Genomic DNA, 15,409 nt, shown 5'->3' with positions numbered 1-15,409 from the left:
ATTGTATCAGCCTCCAATGAGCTCCTCACTGATATGAAAGTAATCTACAAGACTAATGGGGAAATGTTCAACCTGGCGATAGGTCCAACTGAGCCCACTTTTCTAGGCCCTAAACAATGCTCAAAGTCCTAACTCTTTCCAGGCTCCAGTCAGTATTGAAACCCGCCCCCCCCCCGCCCCCGTGTCCCTCTTCGAAAGCACTTTATCGTTCTTGAAGACTGGCTTCTGGTGACATAATTCCAGGCCCCAGTCCTCATCCATCAGAACTGAACAACACCACTAGGAGGTTTTAGGTGGAATCTTCATCAAGAGAAATCGAGGCTTCATCAATGTTTGGGACCAGAAGGGTGGATTTTCTACAAGAATCATGGTCTGTGGGATGTTGTGACACTTTCACCAAAGTTCAGATCAGAGGCTCATGGCCAAGAAAATGGTTTACCTACAGTGAACAGTGCCTGAGATCGGGAGTTGCAATTAGCAAAGAATATGCTTTTATGCCACAATAAACCATCCAGGCCATCCTTCCATCATCAATGGCACCCACCATCCAGGCTGCGCTCTCTTCTCGCTTCTGCCATTGGAAAGAAGGTGAAGGAGCATTAGGACTCTCACCACCAGGTTTAGGAACAGTTATTGTGCTCCAACCATTAGGCTCCTGAACCAGGGTGATTAACTTCACTCAACACTGATCTGATTTCACAAGCTATAAACTCGCTTTCAAAGACTCTACAATTCAAATTTTCAGTGTTATTTATTTGTTATTATTATTTGTTTGCTGTTTATTTATTACTATTACTTGTTTTGTTTCTGTACTTGCACAGTTTGCCTCCTTGTTCACATTAGTTGGTTTTCTGTCTTCGTGCATCGTTTTTCATTGATTCTATTGTACTTCTTGAGTTCTACTGTGAATGCCCATGAGAGAATAATCTCAGGGTTGTATATAGTGGCAAATAAGTACTTTGATAATAAAAATGTCTCTTGAAACTTTTAAGTAAAGAATTTGACTATCTTGACTATTACATCTCTTGCATTATGTAGTTAATAGTTTAACAGTTTCTCTCAGCCATTCCAGCTATACTTCCATTCATTAATGTATAACTTGACTTCAAATATTTTAATAACATTATACCCTAAACTTTACAAGATGCAATTCAAATTGCATCATTTACATGGCTTCAGATTACCCTGTGGTATGACCTGACATTGCAAGACATGACAGCATGCAGGTTCAAGCCCTTGATTTTTACCTGGTGATCATGTGATCAATGGCCCAACACGTCCCCTGATGTTTATCTGTGGTAAACCATATATATGTTGTAACTGGGTTAACTGTCTGGACACGCCCCTCTGCTGACTGCCCCTGTGGCTCCTCCCGCAGACCCCTGAATAAAGGTGATTTCGCCCTGCTCTTCCCCCTTAGTCCAGGGGCAGACACGCAGCATGCAGGAAGTCATATTTTACCGCGAATAAAAACCTTTCAGTATTTACCCTACTTCAGTCTTTTGGAATAATTGAAGGTGCTTCAGGATCACAACAGTAGCTTGATCTGAAAGGAACTTAAACTGGTTTGACGTTCTGCTGGTGGCCATCTCATTTGTGCATCTCTATTCTTATTTAAGTAGCCCATGAACTAGTCTTGTTGAGACCTGAAAAAACAGGAAATAACAATTCTTCATTACCTTCTTGAGATAAGCAGCTCTTATGAATCATGGAAAGCCACTATCCTTCCTTGTTTCTAAGTAATTTCTATTGACCAAAATTACTATTGTAATCAATACAAACATAATGTGATGGCCATTAAGCAGCTTTCATGTTCAATAGATTAGTTATTTTTCTGCCAAATATCATACAGAAGAAATTAATACCAAATTCAAACAAGATCTAGTATTCTTACTCCACTATATATATCTACAATATTACATTTCCTAGCAAAACTAGACACATTGAGTTAGCTTTCTGGCAGTTTAAAATGTACACTAATATATACAGTACAGCAGTCGGCTGGTGAGCAAATCTCACTCTGTACTTAACACATTCCCCTTTGCAACTCCCACACAGACTGACTACAGCATCCTTCCAGGAAACCATCTGCTCTTGTAATTTTTATTCAGTTGTCACCTTTCTTCCCTGGTAATTTATTGGTTTACGCGCAAGCACATACCTCATGTACGTGTGCAGCAGTTTTATGTAAGCCATGTACAGACGTCATAACCATGGGGACTGGAGGGGAGGATTACAGAAACCAAAAATAATCAGCATTGGACAGTGTTAGTCAGAGTCCAATTTGCCTCAACAACTGTGTTATTTCAGCTGGTAAGCAAAAATCTATATTTCTCCACTAACTTCGAGCAATATGCAGCATTTGAATTTCAAACAGATTTGCTTTAAATTGAAATAAAACAGATTAGCAAGATATTAAGATGAATTCAGATCCTTCAAAACAATAATGTGGAATCCCAGTCCCATCTAAAGTGCACAGTTCTATTGTCGAAGCTATTGCAGGAACAGAACAATGCTTTCTCTGGCTTCAAAACTGCACTATATGCATTTTATCCTCTCAGATAAAAGATTAGCACATGCATCCATCAGTTTATTTTGACACAGTAATTGAAATATATTCCAATGAGTTTCAACGATAAAAACTATCCCTCCTTGTCATCAATGGAAATTTGAAGGGTAGAAATACACATTCTGATACTGGCAACTTGAAAATTCTTGTTTCTATTTTTATTTTTGAAAGTTAACATGCAATATAAATTAAATGGAGTGAATGAGTTTCATAAATTTCTTTCATTGTTAATGCTTATTCCAAGTATCATATTAAATGTTTAAATGACTTCTTCATCATCGTCATTAAGTGCCATGTTGTATGACATGGGCAATTATGGTCTTGACCATGATTGTTAGAAACATAGAAACAGAAAATCTACAGCACAATACAGGCCCTTCGGCCCACAAAACTGTGCCGAACATGTCCCTACTTTAGAACTACATAGGCTTTACCCATAGCCCTCTATTCTTCTAAGCTCCATGTAGCTATCCAGGAGTCTCTTAAAAGACCCTATCATTTCTGCCTCCATCGCCGTCGCCGGCAGCCCATTCCACGCACTTACCACTCTCCGCATTAAAAAACTTACCCCTGACATCTCCTCTGTGCCTACTTCCAAGCACCTTAAAACTGTGCCCTCTCATGCTAGCCATTTCAGCCCTGGAGAAAAGCCTCTGACTATCCACACAATTAATGCCTCTCATTATCTTGAACACCTCTATCAGGTCACCTCTTATCCTCCATCACTCCAAGGAGAAAAGGCCGAGTTCACTCAACCTGTTCTCATAAGGCATGCTCCCCAATCCAGGCAACACCCTTGTTCTTGGTAACGTTTTCTACAGAAGTGGTTTGCCTGTGCCTCCTTCTGGCCAGTGCCTCTACAAGACGGGTGAGCCAGCCAATATCAATACTTTTCAGCGATCGTCTGCCTGGTGTCAATGTTTGCATAACCAGGGACTTGTGATATGCAACAGCTGCTCATATGACCATCCACCCCCTGCTTCCACGGCTTCATGTGACCCTGAATGGGGCTACGCAGGTGCTACACTTACCCATGGGTGATCTTCAGGCTAGCGGAGGGAAGGAGCACCTTACACCTCCTCTGGTAGAGATGTATCCCCACTCCACCACCCATGTTTAAGTGACATTGTTATTTAAAAAAAAAGAGATGGAGCTCATTTTCCAGGGGGAATTTTGAGGCAAGTCTTCCCCTAACCAGGAATCTGCTGACAGTGTCTTAACAAATGCATTAATCTGCATTAATTTGGCATTTGGTGTGGTTAAGTTTCATTTAACTTGACATATTAACACATTTAAAAATACATAGTTAGAAGATCTATGTTGTGTTTTCCATTTTTTGATCATTAATTTTTGTATTTCTTTGCTAGTTTTTCTTTAATCAAATCCAATATGCAGTATGCTAGGCAAACTTGCTAGCAGATGGCAGCTCACCAATATTTGCCTATCCTAACCCAAAAATAGCCAGGTAGCTGAATTTGCTTTCTAAACTCCCATGTGGTATTACCCTTCAACCATCAGATTCATGAACCAGTATGGATAGCTTCACTCATGTCAACACTGAACTTATTCTACAAACTATAGACTCACTTTCTAGGACTCTACAGCTCATGTTCTCAGTATTATTTATTTATATATGTATTTATTTAAGTGTCTGTTGATCTGGCTATTTATTTATCTATTTATTGACTGATTTGCACAGTTGTCTTCTTTTGCACATTGGTTGGTTGTCAGTCTCTGGGTGTAGTTTTGCATTGAACTTTCTGCATTTCTTTGTTCTGTTATGAATGCCCACTAGAAAATAATCTCAGGGTGCTATATGGTGATATGTACGTACTATGATAATAAATTTACTTTGGTAATAATAAATGTCTCTTGAAACTGTCATGGTCCGGTCCGTTAACTACTCATTTCAGTGAATTTCCTTTTCCCCGTGTTCCACCGGGCTCCTTGATCAGGACATCTGATCTTCATCCAAACCGGCAGGATAAAAACCCCGGCTTACAGCTACTCGAGGCTGGTCCGCCACCATAGCCGGGGCAGTGATGAATGTTCCGAGCCGCCAAGAATAAGGGACCATCTTCATGAGCTTCTCCGTGTCAAGATTCCTATTGTCTGTTATTGTTTGTTTTTGTCATCTCGTGTCCAGCTGAGTTTTGCCGCTGCTCCGAGCTTGGATGCGAGTGGTCTGTTGTCGCTTTGCTTTGAAGGCTCCGAGTCCCAGTCAAGGCTTCGTGTCCAGGTCAGGTCCAAGTCCATCCCCATGTCAAGTCTCCGTGCCTGTGTCCTGCACTTGGGTCCGCTTCCTCCATTTCCAGTCGCCGCACATTGCAACAGAAACTGTTCATTGAAGGATCTTGTCTCAACATCTTTTGTTTCTTCAGATGTGATTTCATCCCTGGAGACCAGCTGTTTCTGAGATACTCAAACAACCCTGTCTGGTCTTAACAATCATTCCACTGTTAAAGTGACTTAGATGTCAATTCTTCCCCATTCTGATGTTTGATCTTAACAAAAACTGAACCTCTTGACAATATCTGCATGCTTTTATGCATTGAGTTGCTGCCACATAATTAGCTGATTAGATATCAAAATTCAAAGTCAAAGTAAATTTATTAACAAAGAAGACTTATCTTACCATATACAGCCCTGAGATTCATTTCCTTGCAGGCATACTCAGTAAATCAATGAAAGATCACACCTAACAGGATGGACAAACAACCAATGTGCAAAAGACAACAAACTGTAAAAATACAAAAGAAAAAATAATAATAAATAAATAAACAGTAAATATCGAGAACATGAGATGAAGAGTCCTTGAAAATGAGTCCATAGGTTGTGGGAACATTTCAATAATAGGGCAAGTGAAGTTGAATAATGGTTTAAGTACCTGTTGTTTGAGGGGTAATAACTGTTCCTGAACCTGTTTGTGTGAGTCCTGAGACGCCTGTACCTTCTTCCTGATGGCAGCAGCAAGAAGAGAGTGTGTCCTGGGTGGAAGGAGTCCCTGATGATGATGGCTGCTTTCCTGCTGCAACGCTCCATACAGATGTGCTCAGTGGTGGGTAGGTCTTGCCATGTGATGGACTGGTCCATATCCACTACTTTTTATAGAATTTTCCATTGAAGGGCACTGGCATTGGTGTTTCCGTACCATACTGTGATGCAACCAGTCAATATACTCTCCACCACACATCTCTAGAAGTTTGTCAAAGTATTACATGCCATTTCAAAACTTCATAAACTTCTAAAGAGTTCTAAGGATATTTGCCTCATGTCACAAACGTGGACTCTGCTGCAAGGTCTACACATCCGCGCAGACAGGCTGAGCAATAGGCTCAACAATCGCGCTCATCAGTACGCACGTTCCAGCTAATTAGTGTTCCATCATGGTGGTATTTAACTCCCTTCTTTTCAGTCTAGTGTTGTGCAGACTTGACCAAAAGCACAGCAACCTTTACACTTTCTGCTTAACCTCACCCTTGTCTAGGAAAGCAGACTATTGTTAAGACTGGTGCTGGCAAGGAGTGGTATTCATTTCGTATTAGTTATTGTTTCCAGCCACAGTGTTGGCATTAACTTTCTGCTTGAGAGCTTTAATTAATGGCCCTGTTGGCCTAGCATTTATTGCTTATCTTTTCCTTTAAGTTCTACAGCAGTTCTCATTAAAGTCAGTGAAGTGTTGACGTGCTTCAGTCTCTCTCCCTCTCTCTCTCTCAATGACTTTAATGAGAACTGCTGCAGAACTTAAAGGAAAAGATAAGCAATAAATGCTCCCCAGAGTAAGACCATATCTGAATGTGTTGACACATCAACAAGCAGGTATACCTAGTAAAGTGGCCACTGAGTGATGATAAGACAACCACAAGTCTGTTCTGCTCCATTGGGCTTCTTACCTCGATCCAGACTAAATCCAGATCATGACTTTCTAAATGAATATTCTTTCCAACTTTTGATCTGATTTCATCTTTTACTAAGGGCACCTTTCCCTTCTATTCATCCTTGGATATTCTGCACCTTTTCAATGTTCATAGGCATTTTTTTTTTGGTCCTATTTGCCCTATTATCATTTTTTTTTCTTACCAGAGCACTGTGCATCAATGTACTCTTTTGATTTGAAACTCTGTATTTGCCTGAAACAGTTGGGTTATCCAGGCCCCAGTCTTTTTCCAGCACCACTTCTTTGCCTTTGCTCTTTAGGATTCCACATTCTGTTCCACTAGGACCCATCATTTACTTACTTAATTTAAAGCTCCATTTTACTTCCAGAGCAATTCCCTGGTCCGAACACGTCAGACGCAGTCCTCCTCTAAGGGCTACTGAACTGCAGAGGGACTTAAGACACAATCACATGGGTAATAGATATCATTTCTTTTAGAATATTAATAAATGAGGTGTATTTCTTCAACAATCTAGTAGTTTTATGGTTAATATGAACATCTTTTTTATACTTTAGATTTATTTGATTAATTAAATTGAAATACCACCAACTACCATGGTAGAATTTGATCCCATGTCTCTGGATACTGAGTCTCGATCTCTGGTTGGTAAGACATTTGCATAACTATACCTGAGCCTGCTACTCTCTCTGCTTTATCCTGCAACATCAGTTAGACTTTGAAAGCAATGTAGAATGCTCCTCGAGACCCCAGAAAAAAACCTTTTCCCTCCTCTGGCAGAATGTCCTTTCTTAACCCCAGATCACAATTCTCTCCAGGTATTCCTCTTAATCACGGTCTGACTGTTACAAATGTTCCAGAAGGTGATGGTAATAGTTTCCTGCTACTCAGAGTGACTTTCCCCTCAAGCAACATCTGGCTGACTCTTCAAACCAGGTCAAATGAAAGACGGTACATGCAAATAAAATCTAAGAGTAAAATTTCCCACAGTTTTCAATTCCTGCACCTCCCCAAAGCCATTATCTCTATGAATCTCAGTAACACTTACCAGAGAATGAAATCTGCACTCTGGTTTCTGAAGAACAAATACATTGTGTGTGACTTATATGCAACCTTGAGGCAAGAGCTGGCAATGATTTTGGACTTTTGCCTAGATAACGTTCAAGCTTAACTGATTTACTGGGTCAATTCACTCACATACAATAGAGTACAAACATGTTATCAGTTCTTATTGTATATTCGCACCGCACAATATCCATCTGCTCAGATGGATACAATTGAATTAGTTGATTGAAGAAAGGCTTTCTGGTCTGTCAGGTCCACTTACCGTTTCCATTTGTGCCACAAGCTGTGTCCAACCACTACGTGATACTCCAAACCTCAATTGTTTCTACTTTGCCCTATGTTTAAACAATGCCGATAAAATTAGGATCCTAATCCTTGGGATTAAAGTCTGCACCCTTTGGTGTCTATGGATCCTGAATCAGTTTCAAGCTGGTATCCAAAAGCAGGGTTGCATTGCAGTATGGATAGCACCAGAGACTCATCAGTGAGGACAGCTAAGCCTCACTTCAATGCAAGAAAGCACTGCACTTGTGATCTGAATGACCCAGAGTAGATACAGTTCCAGCTGCAACTCCTTGGTGCGGAGTGTCAGAAGCTGCAGCTGGATGCACTTCTCACAGGTGTAGTCATCAGGGACACTGGAGGTCTCCCTGTCTTCCCACATCCTGAAAGAGGAACGTCCTACCTGGCACCTCTACTGTCTAAGCTGAGCAGATAGAAAGAAGGGATGGGGAAAAAAAACTTAACATAGAGCTTTTCTTTTCTTTGATTTCTCTGATGGAAGCCTCTCTTCATGGAAGCCTCGAAGAGCTAAAACTTCAAGATCTGCACTCTGACTCTATCTATTCAGACAACTGCCGGTGTGCTTCCCCCGCCTTCATTTAATTTGCTCTTGCTAATCAACCCCAAACACTGACTGGTCGCTGGTCAAAGCTCTTTTTCACCGTAGCAACTCAATGCTGCCTTGGGAGTGGACCTGATTGAAGTCCCCTCCTCTCAAAACCTCCAATGTCCGGACTGGGCACTGGTCAAAGCTCTTTTTATTGCATTAGATATGGCCTGCAATTCCAATGGGAGATGAAAGTGCATGCCAAAAGGGCAATGTTACAATAGTCATGGGGGATTTCAATGTTCAGGTAGATTGGGAAAATCAGATTGGTGCTGGATTCCAGAAGGGGGAATCTCTAAAGTGCCTATGAGATGGTTTGTTACAGCAGTTCGTGGTTGAGCCCACTAGGGGACCAGCTATTCTGGAATGGGTGTTGTACAATGAACTGGAATTGATTAGAAAACTTAAGATAAAAGAACCCTTAGGGGAAAGTGATCATAATATGATCAAATTCACCCTGAAGTTTGAGAAGGAGAAGCAAAAGTCAGGTGTGTCAGTACTACAGTGGAGTAACGGGAATTACAGAGGCACGTGGGAGGAGCTGTCCGGAATCGACTGGAATAGAACACTGACAAGGATGACGGCAGAGTAGCAATGGCTGGAATTTCTGGAAGCAATTTGGAATGCACAGGATATATACATCCCAAAGAGGAAGAGGTATTCTAAAGGAAAGATGACACAATCGTGGCTAACAAGAGAGGTCAAAGCAAACATAAAAGCCAAAGGGAGGGCATCTAACAGAGCAAAAATTAGACCATAAGACAAAGGAGCAGAAGTAGGCCATTCGGTCCATTGAGTCTGCTCCGCCATTTTATCATGAGCTGATCCATTCTCCTATTTAGTCCCACTCCTCTGCCTTCTCACCATAACCTTTGATGCCCTGGCTACTCAGATACCTATCAATCTCTGCCTTAAATATACCCAATGACTTGACCTCCACTGCTGCCCGTGGCAACAAATTCCATAGATTCACCACCCTCTGACTAAAAAAATTTCTTCGCATTTCTGTTCTGAATGGGCGCCCTTCAATCCTTAAGTCATGCCCTCTTGTACTAGACTCCCCCATCATGAGAAACAACTTTGCCACATCCACTCTGTCCATGCCTTTTAACATTCGATATGTTTCTATGAGGTCTCCCCTCATTCTTCTAAATTCCAAGGAATACAGTCCAAGAGCAGACAAACGTTCCTCATATGTTAACCCTCTCATTCCCGGAATCATTCTAGTGAATCTTCTCTGTACCTTCTCCAACGTCAGCACATCCTTTCTTAAATAAGGAGACCAAAACTGCCCACAGTACTCCAAGTGAGGTCTCACCAGCGCCTTATAGAGCCTCAACATCACATCCCTGCTCCTATACTCTATTCCTCTAGAATTGAATGCCAACATTGCATTCACCTTCTTCACTACTGCTTAGCACTATTTGCAACCATTTCTTTATTTACACTGTACACAGTATATAAAAAAAACGGAATCATCCTTGGGGAAATGGCTGAATCAAGTTAATTTATGAAGAAGGACAACTTATTATTTGGTATTTATTTGCACTGAATTAAATTAAAAATATTCCTCACAATATTTTCAATCAGTTGTCCTTAAATAAAAATCAGCATTTATCTACTCATTATTCCAACCATAATTGAAATGGTTGATCCTATCAGCAGAAAGAGATGACCAGCCTCGTGAACAACAATTGGATAAACTAAAAATGTGGTTCTCATGAATTGCTAATACTGCCATCCATCCATCTAAATAAATTCAGATTTCATTTTGACGAGATAAGCTATCTCTGTATCTATTCACTCTGTTGAAATACATTAAAACATCATAAAATGAAAACCATACTGAGACTATGGCCCCACTCCGGCTGCTCCAGACTCCAGGTCCATGGACTCAATCTGGTTCAAAGTGCTGTTGCTTACTTTTATTGTTTGCATTCTTTGTGGGTTTTTTCCTTTCTCTGTGCTTTGGGTGTTGGTCTTTTTTTTAAATAGAGTTTTCTCGGGTTTCTTGCTTTATGGCTGCCTGTAAGCAGACGAGTCTCAAAGTTGTATAATTTACACATTCTTTGACAATAAATAATTTGAATCCTTTGAATTTTTATCACAAGTGTATTGCATCTGAATGTTTACCATATTCTTCAGCATCTCATGTATGCCTCCATTTGAAAGGACACATTAACCTGTTTGAAATATTGGCTGGGTCTTGTTGGATGCACCAGCATTTTGATATTTAAATAACAGTAAGTGAAGGACTTCATGCAAAACTCCTAGACTTACTGATGGTAAACTTAGAGCTCTGACTGCTGCAGTAGAATTTTTACCTCTTGGACTCTGTGTCAGGTTGAATGATGCAGGATCCAAGACTTCATTGAATCCAATGGGATTATAGGACCAAGGTGTTGGAGGCAAAGAAGAAGGCATCATCCTTTTTCTTAATTATTTGAGTTCAGGTTCATATTTTTGATTTTTTTCTCTCTAGTTTTAGGCATTTCGATTAACTATTTTTAAACTTTTTAAATGTAAGTAATTAAGGTGGGGCATAAACAGTTGTCAAAACTTTTCAGGGATGTTTTAAAGGCTGAGAGTCTTTCTTCAGTCACAGGATTCCTTCTCTTATTCAGGCTGGTAAAGTGGGTTAACTGTATCAAGAATGGGAAATATAGACAGAAGAACTGTTTCAGCAACATCTGACATTAAGCGATTGTCAGCTATATGTTTAGCCTTCCTATTTCAGTGGGAGGTACTTTCACCCGCAAGTCAGCAGATTTTAAGTTCCTGTCCTGCGCAAGAGACTTGAGCACATCAATTTGAACAGTACTGAGGGAGCAGATGCCTGGAAGACCCTTTCTTTTATCTGAGTTATGCTGTCTCAGAGAAGATGTACAGATTTAGATTAATTAATTTATCACTTGTACATTGAAGCAGAGCAAAATGTGTCGTTTGCAATAGCAACTAGCATGTCATAAGGATGTGCCAGGGGCAGCCTGCAAGTGTCACCACACAGTCTGGCACCAACATAGCATACCCACAATGCTCAGCAGAACAACACAAAACTCAGCAAAACAGAACACATCTAGCAATGAGAATGAAAGTAAAATAATTCCTCGCTAAATATCACTCTAACTCTACTCATCCTATGACAAGTTTGCAATCATATAAAACAACATTGCTGGACACTTCATTTATAATTCTAAGGCAACTGCAGAATTTCTCTTGGGTAATAGGACAAAAATGCTGCCCTTCCTTATTGCCAAATAGCGAGAAAATTCAGCCATAAAAGACTTCACAGAAAATAGTGATCATTGGAGCAAGGAGTAAAATGCAATGCAATTCACAAAACTCTGGAGAGAATAGATAATAAGTACATACGTGAACAGCATTTGGAGAATTTTGAACAGTTAATTGCCTTGACAATTTCAGAAGTTATGCAACTATTGTAAAGTTATTTTTAATCTTGAATTATTCACCGAGGATGCATCATTCATGCATTATTCATATCCATATGGAGTTGGATTGGAGGGTGTAGCCGATATTTTGATTCCCCGCCGATTATACAGTACAATTAATTCATAAGAACCACATGGAATCAGGAAAGTAAAAATTTTCCATCAATTATGTGGTTTGTAATTGTTAACGTCTATATAAAACCTCTGCTATCTTTTAGAATATACGGAAGTGTTCTATTTTATCCAATGAGTTAAATCAATTCCTGATGTGTTCATGTCAAGAAAATTCTCCATTTTCTTTCGTCACCTCAGAGTCTCAATAAGTTTCCAGCTGCTTATTCAGGGGTGCACCTATCAAAATTCGGTCAAACAAATCACATTTTTCTTCAGCTGCTTTCTTCATGGAATAGTTGAGCATGTCATCAGCAAACACAATGATTTGTCACTAATCTATGCATCTCAGCAAAGTTCAAAGTACAAAGTAAATTTATTATCAAATATCCTATATGTCACTATATACAACACTGGGATTCATTTTCTTCTATTATTCTATACATAATAGAATAACAACCACAATAACATCAATGTAAGACAGCACCAACTTGGGCATTCAACCAGTGATGCAGCAAGTGAAGTTGAGTGATGTTACCCCCTTTGGTTCAAGAACCTGATGACTGAGGGGTAACAACTGTTCCTGAACCTGTTGGTGTGAGTCCTGAGGCTCCTGTATCTTCTCCCAAAAGGCAGGAGCAAAAAGGGAGCATGACTTGAGTGGTAGGGGTTGTTGATAATGGATGCTGATTTCCTGCAATAACACATTATGTAGATGGTCTCAGTAGTAGGGAGGGCTTTACCCTTGATGGACTGGGCCATATCCAGTACTTTTTGTCGGATTTTCCATTCAAAGGCATTGTTGTGTCCATACCAAGCTGTGATGCAACCAGTCAATATACTCTTCACCACATATCTATAGAAGCTTGTTAATGTTTTAGATGACATCCCGAATCTTTGCAAACTCTGACGGAAGTAGAGGCCCTGTTGTGCCTTCTTCATAATTGCACTTTTGTGTTAGGCTCAGAACAGGTCTTCTGAAATGATAGCACTGAGGAATTTAAAGCTGCTGACCCTCTCCACCTCAGATCCTCATAGACCTCTGGTTCCTTCTTCTAAAGACAACAATCAGCTCCTTGGTCTTGCCGACATTGAGAAAGAGGTTGTTGTTGTGGCTCCACTCAGCAGATTTTCAATCTCCTGCCTATATGCTGATTCATCACCACATTTGATTCAGCCAACGACAGTGGTGTCATTAGCAAACTGGAATATGGCATTGGAGCTGAGCTTAGCCTCACAGTCATAAGTGTAAAGTGAGTAGAACAGGGGGCAAAGTACACAGTCTTATCGTGCACCCGTGCCGAAGGAGGTTGTGAAAGAGATGTTATTGCTGATCCAAACTGACTGGCATCTGCAAGTGAGAAAATCAAAGATCTATTTGCACAAGGAGGTATTGAGGCCAAAGTCTAGAAGCTTAGTTTTGAGGGGATGATAGTACTAACTGCAGAGCTGTAGTCAATAAGGAGCATCCTGATGTATGAATCTTTGCCATCCGCATGTTCCAGGGTTGGGTGATGAGCCCATGAGATGGCATCTACTGTCGACCTGGTGGTCCAGGAGGCAAAAAGGAGCAGATCCAAGTCACTTCTCAGTCATCCAATACAAAAGTAGGATTTAAATTCTTCTTACCAATCTAAATCCAGTTATACATATATATTTTAGCTGGGAATATTAGATATATTTATAATCTGCAATATGACTGTGCAAAAGCCTTCTTTCCACCTATCAGTGAGCCACATCCACCACTCATGAGATAAATCACGATGGCCTCTGAGTAACATGATAAACAAAGTTCAAAGTAAATTTATTATCAAAGTACATATATGTCGTGTATACTACCTTGAGGTTCATTTTCTTGTAGGCATTCACAATCTTAGTTACGTCTTGAAATTGTTCCACTGAGGGTCATCTTTTCCTTTCCTTTATCCATTGTTCACATTCACGCTGGTCACAAGCTCTGTGTGAGGTGGGAGTGAACAATCACAGTTTGATAAGAGCTGCAGAGTTAATGCTGCTTTAATGTCAGAATATTGCTCTGCAAATTGGCTGCAACTCTCATTGCTATGGAAACTGCACTATTCTGGCATAGTGATTTTTACAGAAGTCTTTTCAAGGACTTCAGATCAGATCTTGGCACCAATCCATTCATGTAAACATACAACTAGAGCCAGAAACCTAAATTACGTTAGTGACCAATACAATCATATAACAGAATGGAAGAGCACCATAGGTGAGGTTCTGTCTGTTGCCCTCTTTTAGATAACAGTAAGTTACAAAAACAATGTTGGAACTATTGTAGTAAGAATCTAAGGAACTAACGTCTTTCCTTGGCTTTCCATTATGATGTCTTACAGTCACTTAATGACTATCTCACTTTAGAAGAAGTAAGCAGGATTATTTCAGTTTCAGTTTAGCAGCTAGTTAAATGCCTTGTTCAGGGCTCACCTTAACAAGTCTGTCATGTAGTATTGATTAGAACCAGTGCATTGTTAACCTGATACCTGTAAGACCTTAATAAACTAGGGTGCTGTTGGTAGGTGATCAGCCAGCCTTGTTCACTGGTGGAACCTGGAACAATGGACTAAACAGTGGGGAGTGCTGCATTCTTTACTCCTGCCACTGCAAAAATCTGTCTCAGTATAGATTGTCCTGGCTGATTAAGCATCTTAAAGACAATCAGAGTTGTTTGGAGGTAAGTTATCTGTTATTATCTGGTTATTTCAATCACAGATTCCCAAAGCATTGGTTGCTGCCAGTGTGTGAACTTCAGGTACTTCTGGCTCATTCAGAGGTGCGTTGACGCGCTCATGGTCATGTTGTGACACCAGGGGCATGACAGCGGAATACTCCAAATCTTGCTGGGCCAGCTTAAGGTGATCTACTGGAATACACTCAGATAAAAGTGATAATACACTATTATAACGCAAACACGAGGAATTCTGCAGATGCTGGAAATTCAAGCAACACACATCAAAGTTGCTGGTGGACGCAGCAGGCCAGGCAGCATCTCTAGGAAGAGGTGCAGTCGACATTTCGGGCCGAGACTGTACCTCTTCCTAGAGATGCTGCCTGGCCTGCTGCGTTCACCAGCAACTTTGATGTGTGTTGCATACACTATGATAAAGGTCTTTTCTACCCATTCCAAAACGCAGAACAGGCCATCAAAAGGGGGCCTCGGGATATTGGTGTGCATCTAGCCGATGACTATGGGTCATCTTTTGGAGCTGTTCTGAGCCTCAGCAGGACCCATGGGAGATGATCATGCCAACACACATGGGTCAGGGAAGCCCTCGGAGCAGCCGTAAAGGAGTGGTGAAACCACTCACATAAGCCATTAGACTGTGGGTGATATGCCATGGTGTGATGTATCCTAACGCCAAGGTTCTGGGCCATCACAGCACAGAGGTCTGAAGTAAACTGGAGAATGCGG

The 15,409-nt window shown here is 40.7% G+C and overlaps 1 long non-coding RNA gene across 1 annotated transcript; it reads right to left on the bottom strand.

Annotated features, from left to right (window-relative positions):
- Positions 1–210: 210 nt before the first annotated feature.
- On the bottom strand, positions 211–13,952 carry LOC134346886 (uncharacterized). Its single transcript, XR_010018050.1, has 3 exons — positions 13,819–13,952; positions 1,489–1,646; positions 211–571 (listed from the first exon to the last, which is right to left on the bottom strand). It is a non-coding gene; the product is annotated as an uncharacterized LOC134346886 (long non-coding RNA).
- Positions 13,953–15,409: the final 1,457 nt, after the last annotated feature.

This window comes from Mobula hypostoma, chromosome 1 (genome assembly GCF_963921235.1).
Source record: "Mobula hypostoma chromosome 1, sMobHyp1.1, whole genome shotgun sequence".
NCBI classification, from domain to species: domain Eukaryota; kingdom Metazoa; phylum Chordata; class Chondrichthyes; order Myliobatiformes; family Myliobatidae; genus Mobula; species Mobula hypostoma.
Note: the sequence above shows the minus strand (reverse complement) of the source record. Positions and strands in the feature narration are given on the sequence as shown.